This window comes from Sorex fumeus, unplaced genomic scaffold (genome assembly GCF_029834395.1).
Source record: "Sorex fumeus unplaced genomic scaffold, SorFum_2.1 ptg000026l, whole genome shotgun sequence".
In the NCBI taxonomy this organism is placed as follows: domain Eukaryota; kingdom Metazoa; phylum Chordata; class Mammalia; order Eulipotyphla; family Soricidae; genus Sorex; species Sorex fumeus.
This window is the reverse complement of record NW_026606083.1, coordinates 4,565,434-4,579,840: the sequence shown is the minus strand read 5'-3', so window position 1 is coordinate 4,579,840 and position 14,407 is coordinate 4,565,434. Positions and strand designations below refer to the sequence as shown.

Genomic DNA, 14,407 nt, shown 5'->3' with positions numbered 1-14,407 from the left:
GCAAGGCAAACGCCCTACCCGCTGTGCTGTTGCTCAGTTACCTGACTTCAGTGGGGAAAAGCAGCTGTCACCAGTTATTATTTTCTAGCTTTGTATAACACTGAAAACATCAGGAAAATTTATTTTAATGAGGGTCAATACACCAAATCTACACTAAAAGAATCTTAGTTTCTTACACGTGGTGTTTCTTATGCAGTTAACTTTCGTTTTATTTTTCAATGTGGGATTGTTGATCTTGGTCCAGCAGGGAGCAAGCTAGCAGCAATTTCTACAGGTCCACATTTTTATCATTTTCTTTCTTTCTTTCTTTCTTTCTTTCTTTCTTTATCTTTCTTTGTCTCTTAAAATATTTATTTTTGTCAAAAGAGCTGAAATTTTTCTGTTAAATCTTCTGGTTCATTATAACAATAAGCATTTCTCCCCTTGGAAAAGTCCACTAAGTAAAAGTCTTGAGGTAAAGAATTTTAACCAAAAATTCATACCCATTTTTTAAAAGAAAAACCTCTAAAATTACTTGATAAGTAGACAAAATCTCTTCTGGTCCTACTCTGGAGAACAAAAATGTACTGTCGATTACAAAGTAACCATCACGCAAGTGTGTAAACACACAAAAAATAAAACGGCCGGCGGTCTTGCCGTTTCCCCACTCCAGGGAGGTCGAAGGCGATGGTCAGGTGAAGGAAGGAAACGAGGCCAAGCTAGTTGGTCTTTGTAGCTGTTTATTACATGGAAGAGATGTATGTCATGGAGGCCTCAGGAATCCTCGAGCACGTGCGCCTTTGTTCTCTCCGCTTCTGTCCTCAGCCCCATCTTCCCAGGTTCTCTGATGCACGTGTCCCCCCGTTCTCTGGTGCACGTGTCCCCCCAGAGAGCCCTGAAATCTCCCTTATATAGATCATAGTACCTCTAAAGGGCGCAATATAATGATGTCATCAGAAGGAGTTACAGAAAGAACATTGAGGCGGCAAACCATACATTGTTTCCTTACATCCGCAGGCCAGTAATCCTGGCCTCACCTTTTCACAAGCTACAAGTACTTAGATTAGCACAACAAAGACCAGTCTGCTAGAGCTTGGAATCTACATCTCCAAAAAAGCAGTCTCATCCAAGTTAGTCAGGACACACAGAAAACTGCTTCTAGGACGTGTTTCTCCTCTCCTTATCCAACCAACATATAAGCATACATAATATTAATCATTTTGTATGGACACAGTAAGAAATACTTTGGGCTTATAGAATTGCTCTCCTAGGGCCATCTCGATCTCAGACTGCAGTGCTCAGGCCAGATATCTTTCCTATTCCTAGCAGCAGGGCCCTAGTCTCGTCGTTACTTTTGGATCATGACATCATTTGCCTATGATCAAACTCTTAACTTATAGTTAAGAATCGTGGCACCTTGGCCTGGCCCATCGCGATGCCAGGGTAGCACATAACTTACCGGCTTGCCCTGGTTCCATCCAGTCCCACGTCGGGACCCTGCCCTTGGAGTGCTAGGAAGTGAGGGCAACTGAGGCTTAAGTTGAGAAGGCAGATGCCCAGGAGTGAATAATATTCAAAGCCAATCAATTCCTAAGTTACGGAGCATATTAATTAATTGCCTTCCTGTATCTATACAAAAGGACATTGCATTAAAGTAAACTGCTCAAAAGACATAAGGAGAGGAGAAAGACAATATTAACTTACAGTACAGCTTCAGTGTCTAAGAAGGATGAGATCTTTACAAATTGGTTGGGGAAGAGAGCATAGAAGAGGTTACAGGCAGACAAAGTAATGGGAGTGACTCGGGAGCACTGTGATGAGTGCGATTCCGATAAACCTAAGCTCCGTGTACTCCAACAGCAAGGGTAACCAGCACTTCGTGTAAACTAAAAGTAGGAAAAATAAACAGTGCATTTTCAGGTTCCACTCAAACACAGTCAGTCAATCCCACCACACTCTCATAGAATACTTTTCTTTTTAAAAATAAAAATTGCCAATACTATTCTGGCAAAGCCAAGTATTGGAAAGGCAAAAGCAACAAAAATTTTAGATCTCCAAGCTCTGGCAGGGAATCAATCAGATTTCATCATCAAGATAGTCCACCGCATTGCTTAAAGTTCGAACTGCATTTGCTCCCTGCTGCTTCTTCCACAGATGCACAGGCAGCGTTAGTAGCCATGTCCAGTCCCAGCTGCTTCTCACTGTTTCTTAAGCCTGTTCTAGCACCTTCCAGAAGCAACTGGACAGTATCCGTGGACCCCTTCAGGCATTGCTGCATGCAAAGCTGTATCTCCCAACTTACTCTGCTGGTTCAGTTCAATGTTTGGTTGAATCCAGAGGATTTCCACTATATCTTTGTGACCCCTGTGACTAGCCCAGGTCAGGTCAGTGCTCCCAGCTTGCCATTGACCCCAGCTCGATTGTTCACTCTCTCAACTAGTTCAAATTACCTCTTTTTGCAGCTTCATGCAGTGTGTTGTCTCTGTCTGCTTAGCCACATAGTTCTTTGGGATTGATCCAGTCCTGCCTTTAAAGGTATCTTTCCACCACTTGATATCACTCATGTTAATAATGTAGATAACAACACTTTCTTCAAAGTATAATTCATCTGGATTTCTGAGTTCAAATATATATAGAGCTATGAACACGTTAACTTTTCCTCGTTTGACCGGTCTGGGCGGTGACTTTGATATCTCACTTCCCTAAACTCTGAGTGGGCTTGCCTGCGTGGCTGGCTCACCACTGCTGCTCCCCAAGGGCCCTGCGCCCACCCCTGCACTGCAGGAACCGTATCACTGCTGCCAGGTCCAGGTCCACAGTTCTCCATATCCAAATCTTACATTTCCAAAGACAGGGAACCAATACACATTTTGGTTTTGTACCCCCATTTTGTACTCCCTTCATAGGAAGGTACACAGCTAACTTTCCCTCTGAGAGCCTGGCAAGCTACCAAGAATATCCCACCCACACAGCAGAGCCTGGCAAGCTATCCATGCTGTATTCGATATGCCAAAAACAATAAATACAGTGGCTCTCATTCCCCTGACCCTGAAAGAGCCACCAATACAGCAGCGTTAAGAATGATGAGCAAGGAGAGGCTGATAAAATCTCAAGGCCAAACTAGGCTGCCAAAACGAAGAAGGACTAAAATTACTGTCTGTACTTTCAATGCACATACGCTGGATTAAAAACATCCACCGAGGACCTGATGGTGCAAGCACGAAAGATCAAGTACGACATCAATTGGTCTGACCAAGAGGAGAAGACATTAACCCCATCACGCCATTTTCAACACTGGAGAACTGTTCCTCGGAAGGGCGATTAGAGGCCGTCCTAAAGAGGTGCGACAAAAGAGGTGGAGGTGGTGTCAGTGTTCTTGTCAACACGAATTTGGCCATGAGAATTGATTCATTTGAATGCCTAACAACCCAAATCGGACGATTACACTTGAATAGATGTGGCTCACTACTGACAGTTTCTGTCTTCGTTGTCTGTGCACCAACATCCAGTTATGATGAAGAAATTGAGAAGTTCTACATGGAGCTGGAGAAGTTCTATAAAGAAGACCACACCTTCTACAAGATCATTGTCGGTGATTTTAATGCCAAGATAGGATGAAGAAGATCAGCTGAAGAACTCCACATCAGGACCCATGGCCTAGAATGGAACAAACAGGGTGAGAGACTGTCTGAGTTCATCATGTCGACCAAGACCATCCATGGTAACTCACAGTTCCAGAAGGCTGAATCTAAATGTTGGACATGGGAGTCTCCCAGTGGACAGTTCCACAATGAAATTGATCACATCATGTTCAATCGACAGTCTTGCCTGACCGGTGTTGCTGTTGTCCCAAAATTCCAAACAGGATCGGACCACCATCTCCTTCATGCAAAATTCTACTTCACAGAGTTGGGAAGAAAGGGCTGCAAAATTTAAGAAGAGAACTCCCAGAATGACCACCAACTGGGAGCTCTTTGGCACTATTATGACAACATGGGAAGATGCCATCATTGACAACATTGACGAAGAATACAATTGACTGGTTCAGCAACTCCATGATTGTGCGAGGAATGCCAAGAGAGAAATAACCACCAAAAGACTCCGTCTTCGGGTAATGTTTAGTCATTAAGTATTGAAACCACAGCCTTTGGTGTATATGTCATTGCCAAAAAAATTTCCTGTCAAATACTTAATGTCCTTTTTAGAATGGAAGTTGTACTGTATGCATCAGGGAATAACAATGAAATTAGTTTTTCCTTTATGGTAATTTCCACTGACCTGAACTCTACCTTTAGTAGATAAATAATAGTTTTATTCTTCTGTTCCAGCAAAAAAAAATTATTAAAATTCTTGGAATTTTCCCATCATTTTTTGTTCTTCTGTAGTTTCGCTTTCTTTTTTTGTCTTTGTCCCACTTAATTTCTTACAGCTTTTTTTCCCCGTGGCACTTTGGTTTTAAATAAGAAGCTGGGGAAATGGCTGAAAGGGATGGAGCACTCACTTTGCCTGAAAGAGCCCCTGCTGTGAACCCTGGAACGTCATGGTCTCCAAGCACTCATATGGAAGTAGTCACTGAGCACCACCAAAAAGAAACTTACCATCTTAAATATATTTTAGCATATAATTTAGTGGTATTAAATACATTGATATTATGCTACCATCTGCAGAACTTACAGTACTGAAACTTCTTGCCCATTAAACAAAAACTTAACCATTTCCTGAATGCCTCCAGCCCAAGGCAACCACCATTTTACCTTATGTCTGTATGAATTTTTATTTTTGTAAAAAACTAGCTTATTTCCCTCTTGGTTGTTTGGTGTTGGAGCGATGCCTGGCAGAGATCAGGGGTTATTCCTAGCTTTGTGCTCAGGGACAGATTTCTTAGAGGGACTTAAGATATCATATGTGGTGACTTGAATCAAACCCAGGTCTGCTGAGTGCAAGGCAAGTAGTACCTTGCCTCCGTACTATCTCTCTGGTTCCTACTCTTCCCTCTTTTTTAAAGGTTGAATAATTTCCCACTCTATATGCAATTCACAATGTGTTTATTCATTGAAAAATACATAGGGGTTTCTACCTTTTAGCGATCCTCAGCAGTGCTCTCATGAGCGGTGGTGTACAAATATCTGAAGCATCTGTTTTTAATTTTACATATACAAAATTAAAAATGCTAGGTCATTCTGACTCACTGTTTTTGAGTAATGCCAAACTTGTTATCTATAGTGATTGCACCCCTTTAATATTTCCCACCAGCAGTACACAAGGGCTTCAGTATTTCAATTTCCCCAACTCATTTTGTTTTCCCCCCCAAGTCTTTCCTGATGGGTGTTTTAATTTGGATTTCTCCATGATTACTGAGATTTTCATGTATGTTTATTGTCCATTTGTGCATCTTTTTTGAGAGAAAACTCTTCAAGTCCTTTGCCATTTTTTAATATGGTTGATGTTTTTCTTGTAGAATTTTTAAAAATAAGATTCTGGATATTGATTTACCATGTTTAATTTGAAAATGTTTTCTTTCATTCCATGCTTCTTTTTCCCCTACGGTTTTGTTTGGGGGCTGCACCCAGTGATTCTCAGGGTCAGTGTTCCTGTGAGTCTCTTTGTGGAGGTGCTCAGTGAACCTTGTGGTTCTGGCAATCATCCTGGGCCTTCTGCAAGCAAGGCATGTACTCCAGCCCTTTGAACTATCTGTCTAGACCTACACATAACTTTTAATGTTGATGTGTTTCCATTTGTCTGTTTTCTTATTTTCATTGCCTTTGTTTTTGTGTTGTATTCATTATATTTATTGACATTTTAAATGTCATTAAACTTTACACCTATTATTTCTTCTAATATCTTTTTTGTTTCACGATCACGACCATCCTGTTATTCGTTGATTGCCTCGAGCAGGCCCCAGTAACGTCTCCTTCGTCCTAGCCCTGAGATTTTTAAAAAAGTGCCATATTCAAGGCTCTTTCAGAGTTAGGAGAATGAGACCCATCATTGTTACTGGTATTTGGCATATTGGGTAGGCCACGGGGAGTTTGCTAGACTCTGCCGTGTGGGCAGATTACATTCAGTAGCCTGCCAGGTTGTCCAAAGTAGGAATGAGATAGTAAGCTTCCGGGAGCTGGGTTTTATAGTCTCTGAGTCTTGGCCGTTGATGGGATTACACTGCCCCAGGGGGCCAGTTGGTGGGTGTGACCCCGGCCTACTGGAATTTGGAGGATCTGGGTGGAGGATGCTCAGCCCCGATCTGAGTAGGCTTGGAGATCTCAGCCCTGGGACCCGCGTGCCTTTGTTCCTCTGCCGGTACCTTCATGTATGCGGAGAGTGGTTTGTTTCATTTGGAATTAATTTCTATGATCTAGGAAAGAGTCCAACTCCATTCTTTTTTGTTTAGTTTGGTGTTTTTTGCGGGGTGGGGGGCATACCCAACAGTGCTCAGGGCTTATTCCTGGCTCTGCACTGAGCTGTCACTCCTGGTAGGGATTAAGGACCATGTAGTGCGGGGGTTCAAAACTGTGTTCACTGCATGTAAGGCCAGTGTCCTATTCATTTACTTTTGCTCCAGCCTTCTAGCTCCATCTTTTGCATGGAAAAAATTTTTTTCAATATATTTGATCATTGAATGGTCTTAGCACCCATGTTATTTAAAAAAAAAAAACTTTTTGTTTGTTATTTTTTTGGCCGCACCCAGCTATGCCCAGGGGTTACTCCTGGTAGTGCTGGGGAGACCATGTGGTATGCTGTGGACTGAACTTGGCCCGACTTGTGTGCAAGGAAATGCCCTTTGCGCTGTATTATTGTTCAGGCCCGTAACACCAAACACACTCTCGGGCCCAGAACCTCTTTATTTTGTCATTGTTTTGGGTTTAGGGATATTACTCATTTCCCAATGCTCAGGAGTTGTTCCTGGTGCTGCCCTGGGAACCATAAGGTGCTGGGGATTTGAAAATATGCTCTCCAGCTTGTTGAACTATCTCCCCAATCTCTAGTTTCTGACAGAGTGCTTAAGGCAGTTAAAAGACAACCAAAAAATAATAATAATAATTGCAAGGAATACATAGATAAGAGATGCAAAATCACACCAGAAACAGTTTGACTGGGGGAGAAAAGTAGAGTTTTAGAAGATGAAGAAACATAAGTTGCTAACATACTTTTCTATGCATATATAAAGTTTTATGAAAAGGATTTATTAGTATCAATGAAGATGTATTTTAGCTCTTTATATTGGGATACATAAATGGGGGAGTATTTAAAAATGAATACTTTTCTGTAGCCTTTTTTCTCTTCATAAAATGCCTTTGGGGGGGGTCACACTCAGTGATGCTCCAGAGTTACTCCTGGTTCTGTGCTCAGGAATTATTCCTGGCGGTGCTAGGGGGACCATATGGGATGTCAGGGATCAAACCCGGGTTGACCACATGCAAGGCAAACGCCCTACCTGCTGTACTATCGCTCCTACCCCATAAAATGCTTTAAACAGTATGGTGCTATTAAGTAATTATGATTATACATCATTAAGCATCTTCTCTAGCTAGGTTTAAAAATATTTTTTTCCTAGGCTGAAGGTACAGTTCAGTGATAGAACCACTAGCTTTGCATTTGTGAGGCTTGGAGTTCAAACACTGGCAGGGCAAATTAAAAAATAAAATAATTGTTAGCAAAACTCAGAGGTGGCCAGAGCATATCTCTTTGGTTTCATTTTAATTCCCTGATGATAAGTGGTATTTGGTCTTCTGTAAGCCTCTTTGGAAAACTATCTGTTCAGATTCTCTGCTTTTTTGTGTGTTGAGGGTGGGGAGGGCGGGGGATGCTGCTCCCAGCAGTCTTTTCTGTCATTCCTGTCCATGCTCAGAGACTACATGTGTCTGTGTTGGCTGCATGCAAGTCAAGTACCGTAACGTCTGCACTATTATCTGTCACCTCTGCCCATTTTCAGATCAGACTGTTTTTCCCTCTTGAGTTGTTTGGGCCCCTTATGTAATTTGGATATTAACTCCTTGTAAGATAGATGGTTTAGAAATGTTCACTCCAATTTAGTATGTAGTCTTTTCTTTATGGTGTTTTTTTATAGTAAAATTATTTCATTTAGAGAAATTTGACTGACGAGAGACAGACAGACATGTTCAAAAGGAACATAGGTCACAATAGCCAAAATCTGGAAAAAAACCCGAGTGCCCGAGAACAGATAACTGGTTAAAGAAACGTTGATACATCTACACAATGGAGTACTATGCAGCTGTTAGAAAAGAAGAAGTTCTGAAATTTACATACAAGTGGTACTACATGGAAAGTATCATGCGAAGTGAAATGAGTCAGAAAGAGAGGGACAGACATAGAAAGATTGCATTCATCTGTGGGATATAAAGTAACGAAATAGGAGAATAACACCCAAGAATAGTCGAGATAAGTACCAGGAAGTTCACTCCATGGCTTGAAGGCCAGCCGCACATGCTAGGGGGAAAGGCAGCTCAGATAGAGAAGGGAGCACCAAGTAAAGGTTGTTGGGAGGATCCAGGATGGGAGATGCATGCTGAAAGTAGACTATAGACTGAACATGATTGATACTCAGTGCCTCTTTTGCAAACAATGGCACCCAAAAGGAGAAAGAGAACAAAAAGGAATGCCCTGCCACAGAGGTGGTGGGGGGGAATTGGGGGGAGTGATACTGGAATTGGTGGTGGAGAATGGCACTGGTGGAGGAATGGGTACTCGATCATTGTATAACTGAAACCCAGGCACAAAAATTTGTAAGTCTACAACTGTACCTCATGGTGTTTCACTAATAAAAATTTTTTAAAAAATGTAAAATCCAAAAAAGAAAAAAAAGGAACATAGGTTTCTCTAGCGGGGAAACTCTTTGTTCTTTATCTTTTAGACAGTGTTGGGAATTGAATGTAGGGCCTTATGTTGCAAGACAATTTCTGTATCACTGAATCACATCCCCAACCCTGTATGTTCCTTTTCATTTTCTTGACTGCATTTTTTGTTGATTGTATATGATTATGGTTTCTTGTGATTAAGTGATTTAAGTGATTAAGTGATATTCCCTCAGGTTGAGTTTTGTTTTTATTGCTTGTACTTTTGGGATTATATCCCAAAGATCATCGTGAATATTAGTATCAAGTTGATTTTCCCCTGTATTTTCACATAAGAGTTCTGTAGTGGGTTTTTTTGTTTGTTTTGTTTTGTTTTGTTTTGTTTTGTTATTAGTGAAACACCATGTGGTACAGTTATAGACTTACAAATTTTTGTGCTTGGGTTTCAGTTATACAATGATCAAGTACCCATCCTTCCACCAGAGCCCATTCTCCACCACCACGGTTCCCAGCATCCCTCCACCCCCCATCCCACCCTGCCTCTGTGGCAGGGCATTCCCTTTTGTTCTCTCTCTCTCCTTTTGGATCCTGTGGTTTGCAAGAGAGGCATTGAGTGGCAATCATGTGTGGTCTATAGCATGCTTCTCCCACCCTGGGAGGATCCTCCCAACACCCTTTATTTGGTGCTCTCTTCTCTATCTGCGCTCCCTTTTCCCCTAGCACATGTGGCTGGCCTCCAAGTCATGGAGCAAAATTCCTGGTACTAATCTCGGCCAAGAGTTCTGTAGTTTTAAATATTAAATAATAACTTAATATTAAATTAAAACTACAAATAAAGTTCTTAATCCACTTTGAGTTAAGTTTTGTGATTGGTGTAAGATAAATATTTGATATAATTTCTTTGCTTCTAGAATTATGGAGTTTTTTGATCCAATTTTAGAAATCTAAGATAGTTTTCTGGTTTTTCATTTTGAAAATTATTATAGCTTAATATGGTAACAGCATTGTTAACATTTATGGTTTTGATATACAGTTACTGTACCTCACTACTACCAAAGTAGCCCAGACTGTTTTCCACCACTGTCTTTATGTCCTGTTTTGGTTTATTTTTACTTTGGAGACCTTACCCAGGAGTGTTCAGGGTTTGTTGCTAGTTCTGTGCTCAGAGGTTACTCCTGGCAGGCTCGGGACCATATAGGGTGCTGGGGATCAAACCTGGTCATCCATGTCCACAGTAAGTACCCTACCTGTTCCAGTCCCTCTTCTTATGTTCTGAAAATTTTTGTTTGTTTTTTATTACTGCTTAGTTGTTGGTGGTGGTTACTCATGCTCTCACCCCCATTGCACAATGAGTTACATTTGTGAGGTAGGGTGCCTAAAGTCCCTGGTGCCTTCCTTTAAACTGGGATTGCTGAAGCAGGTGCCTGTAATGTTTTCAGGAGCCACGTGAGGGCAGAAACAGTGCTTTGGAACTTTAAGACTTAAAAGAACAACATAGCTATTTTCTTTGTTTTGTTTTGGGACCACACCTGGCTCTGCACTCAGGAATCACTCCTCACAGGCTCTAGGAACAATATGGGATGCCCCAGATCAAATCTGGGTCAGCTGCATGCAAGGCAAGCATCCTACCCACTGTACTATTGCTCCAGCCTAATCAAAGCAGCATCTTACCTTTATCTTAAGGTAAAGGACTTTTTTTTTTAGTGAATTTTGTTTATAGTGCTTCCAAATATGTATCATCTACTTAAGAAATAAAACAGTAATTCCTAATACAGTTTAAATCTCTTGATATATTTTCCTATTCCAATTAATTTCTATTGTCTTGCTCTTCCTTCATGAGGAAATAACTTTCATAAATTTTCTATGTGCCACTTTTATGCATGTTTTTTATTTATTATATACTTATGTGTTCTTTACAGTGTTATTACATCTAAAAATCGATAATTTGACATTATTTAATTTTTAGTCCATAATAAAAAATTCTTTCTTGTCTTAAGACTATCTTTTTACAGTTGATCTTTTTGATATAGGATCTAAACAAAGTCTGCCCGCATTTTTTTTTAATTAAATCGCTGTGAGATAAACTGTTACAAAGTTGTCCGTGATTAGGTTTTAGTCATATAATGTTCCAACACCCTTCCCTTCACCACAGTACATTTCCCAGTGAGTTCACAAAGCGTGCGGGGTGCTGTGACACAGGGTTAAGTGGCCAAGTCCTCCCCCAGGCCTCGCCAAGCAGAGAGACAAAAAGACGGGGGACTCCAGGCTGGTGGTGAAAATGGCCTGTTTAATGCAGTGCTGCTAGCATACTTATAGAACATCTGAAGAGGTCTGAGGTATAGGACTGCATGTCCATGTGATTTACAGAGGTAAAACATTCAGGCAGAGGCAATTTTCTGGAGATTAGCTCGAGGAGACGCTCAGTCTCCCAAAGACTAATATATTACTTTTCTCTTTACCGCTATTCGTAGCACTGTCGTCCCAGTGTTCATTGATTTGCTCGAGTGGGCACCAGTAATGTCTCCATTGTGAGACTTGTTGTTACTGTTTTTGGCAATATCGAATACGCCACGGGGAGCTTGCCAGGCTCTGCTGTGCAGGCAAGATACTCTCGGTAGCTCGCCGGGCTCTCCGAGAGAGATGGAAGAATCAAACCTGGGTTGGCCGCGTGCAAGGCAAACACCCTACCTTCTGTGCTATGCGTCAGCCTGCCCGCTATTCGTATATATATCAAACAATTACGTCAAGCGCACAGCCAGCCCATCTGAGCCGGGTTTGATTTCTCTGCCACTCTCAGAGAGCCCGGCAAGCTACCGAGAGTATCTCGCCCACACGGCAAAGCCTGGCAAGCTACCCGTGATGTATTCGATATGCCAAACACAGTAACAAGTGTCGCAATGGAGACGTTAGTGGGCCCGCTTGAGCAAATCGATGAACAACGGGAGGACAGTGACTGTGACGTCTTATCAATATTTATAGTTGTTTGGGTAGACACAGTAAGAGATAAAGATCCCAAACTTAGTACTCTGAGACCAAGCAAGGCTTTTTCCAAGGCTTTTTCTAAATCCCAGACTAAGTCCTCAGGCCTGTTCAGCTTGTCCTTCCCATGGGGGTCCTGTCTCCTTAAGTCATAACAGCTTGCATCAAGACCATGGATTTATGCTTTCTAGACTGTTCATCCCATTTCGATGACGGGTTAGCTATGTCACTCACCCCAGATCCCAGTCCCACCATTGGACCTTTCTTTTGGGGTAGTAGGAATTAAAGCAGTTAAAGCAACCGAAGGCTGAGTCAAGTAATTATGATGGATGTCCAGGAATAGATACATATCAGAGTCAATCAACTTCCAAATATTAGGAGCATAGCATCAATGGTCTTTCTGTATTTAAGCAAAGAACAGCGTTGCTCTATAGTAAAATATGAAAAGGCTACAGGGGAAATAGAAAAGCAAGTAACTCACTACAAATACAAAGTCCAGGATTACCAGGAAACTTTGGCTTATAACTAATCAAGATTGGCTTGGAAAACTGTGACAATGAGGGGTAAAACACAAAGGAAAGGTTAAAGATAAACTCAGGGGATTAGTACCAGGAATTTTGCTCCATGACTTGGAGGCCAGCCACATGTGCTAGGGGAAAAGGGGGCTCAGATAGAAAGGGAGCACCAAATAAAAGGTGTTGGGAGGATCCTCCCAGGATGGAAGAAGCATGCTGAAAGTAGACTATAGACCGAACATGATTGCCACTCAATGCCTCTCTTGCAAACCATAGAACCCAAAAGGAGAGAGAGAGAACAAAAGGGAATGCCCTGCGACAGAGGCAGGGTGGGATGGGGGGTGGAGGGTAGGAGGGATGCTGGGACCCGTGGTGGTGGAGGATGGGCTCTGGTGGAGGGATGGGTACTTGATCATTGTATAACTGAAACCCAAGCACAAAAATTTCTAAGTCTATAACTGTACCTCATGGTGTTTCACTAATAAAAAAAAAAAAGAAAAAGATAAACTCAGGGGACTAAGGATCCTCGCAAGAGCACTGTAAGCTTTTCTGGGAGGAAAATAAGGGGCAATTCACTCATGAAGCCTAAAATACTTGGGGTTAATATCCAACATTTCCCCGTCTGCCCTCCTTTTGAGAGAGGGGCTCATACCCAATGGTGTTTGAGGGGACTATACAGAGTTGGGTGTTGAAGTTGAGGTTTCCGCCCCTTTGAGCCATCTCCTTGGTTGCTCAAGTCTGGACTTGAGGAATAATACCTTTGGTTTTTACATCTCTTAAGTTTGTTTGGAAGAACGCTCTTCACCTGTGTTTCTCATTACTATTACTTATTGGAGATTTGGAGATGCCAGCTCTATTTTTATGCAGAATTTTAGTTTATGAGTTTTTAAAAATAAACTTTTATTGTGGAGCATTGTTTATCTACAAAAATTGCAGGGATTGAGAATTCAGAGATTCCCCATAGGCACTGACCCAGTTTCCTCTTATATCTTGCATTATACTTATGCCTTCTTTTCTATTCTGTCATCAAACCTGGGATGTAATACTGTGCCTCACTTTATTCAAATTTTGAGATAATTTTTTTTATCGTAAGCTCTCTTCTGTTGCTGAGGAGACTAGTCATTTTTCTGGAATACAAAGGGGAGGTGTGCATGACCCCAATTTGAAACTTGTTCTCCTTAGCACTGCCAGGTGTAGCTCTGTTGACCCACAAGCACTGTCAAGTGTCGCTGTTGTTCCCAGCACCACTGAGCTTTCACACTGAACCATCGGCCCAATGATTTTCACTAGGAGTGGCCCCTGTGCCCCTTGAGTTCTGCTTGGAGGACCCCAATCACAGTCACAGTCACGTTCCTCCCGTTGTTCATCGATTCTGCTCAAGCGGGCCCAGTAACGTCTCCATCATGAGACTTGTTTACTGTGTTTGGCATATCAAATACGTCACGGGTAGCTTGCCGGGCTCTCTGAGAGGGGTGGAGGAATCGTACCTGGGTCGGTCGCGTGCAAGGCAAACACCCTACCCGCTTTGCTATCCAGTCCTGCTTGGAGGACCCCAATCACAGTCACAGTCACAGTCACAGTCACAGTCCTCCCGTTGTTCATCAATTCTGCTCGAGCGGGCCCAGTAACGTCTCCATCAAGAGACTTGTTGTTACTGTGTTTGGCATATCGAATACGTCATGGAGAGCTTGCCAGGCTCTGCGTGCAGGTGAGATACTCTCAGTAGCTTGCTGGGCTCTCCGAGAGGGACGGAGGAATCGAACTCGGGTCGGCCATGTTGGCTGCGTGCAAGGCAAACGCCCTACCGCTGTGCTATCGCGCATGGAGGACCCCAATAGAAGTAAAAAATCAAAAAATCAAAAGATTAAAATAGTATCTAGGGATAGGCAAACGCCCTACCGCTGTTCCAGCCGGAAACCAAAAACAAAGACATTTAATTTCTTGAAACCTACGAAGTTGTTGAGTTCCAAAGAAGAAGCTCAAAGGACTAGAGGTTATAAGTTACATGCAGTTTGGTCCCTCGTCCTGGAACAGGGAATCAGAGGAGCCCCAAGCATGGCTGGATGTTGTCTCTATATCTCAAGTAAAAGCTTTGATGTTGGGAGCCCTGGCACTGCATGGCCC

General features: G+C 42.2%; 1 protein-coding gene and 1 pseudogene across 1 annotated transcript in view; one reads left to right on the top strand and one right to left on the bottom strand.

The window, feature by feature from the left end:
• LIMS1 (LIM zinc finger domain containing 1) overlaps positions 1-14,407 on the top strand; it is a 132,769-nt gene that overhangs the window by 51,501 nt on the left and 66,861 nt on the right. The gene's annotated exons all lie outside the window — the stretch shown is intronic.
• Positions 2,056-6,286, bottom strand: LOC130023967 (osteoclast-stimulating factor 1-like; annotated as a pseudogene).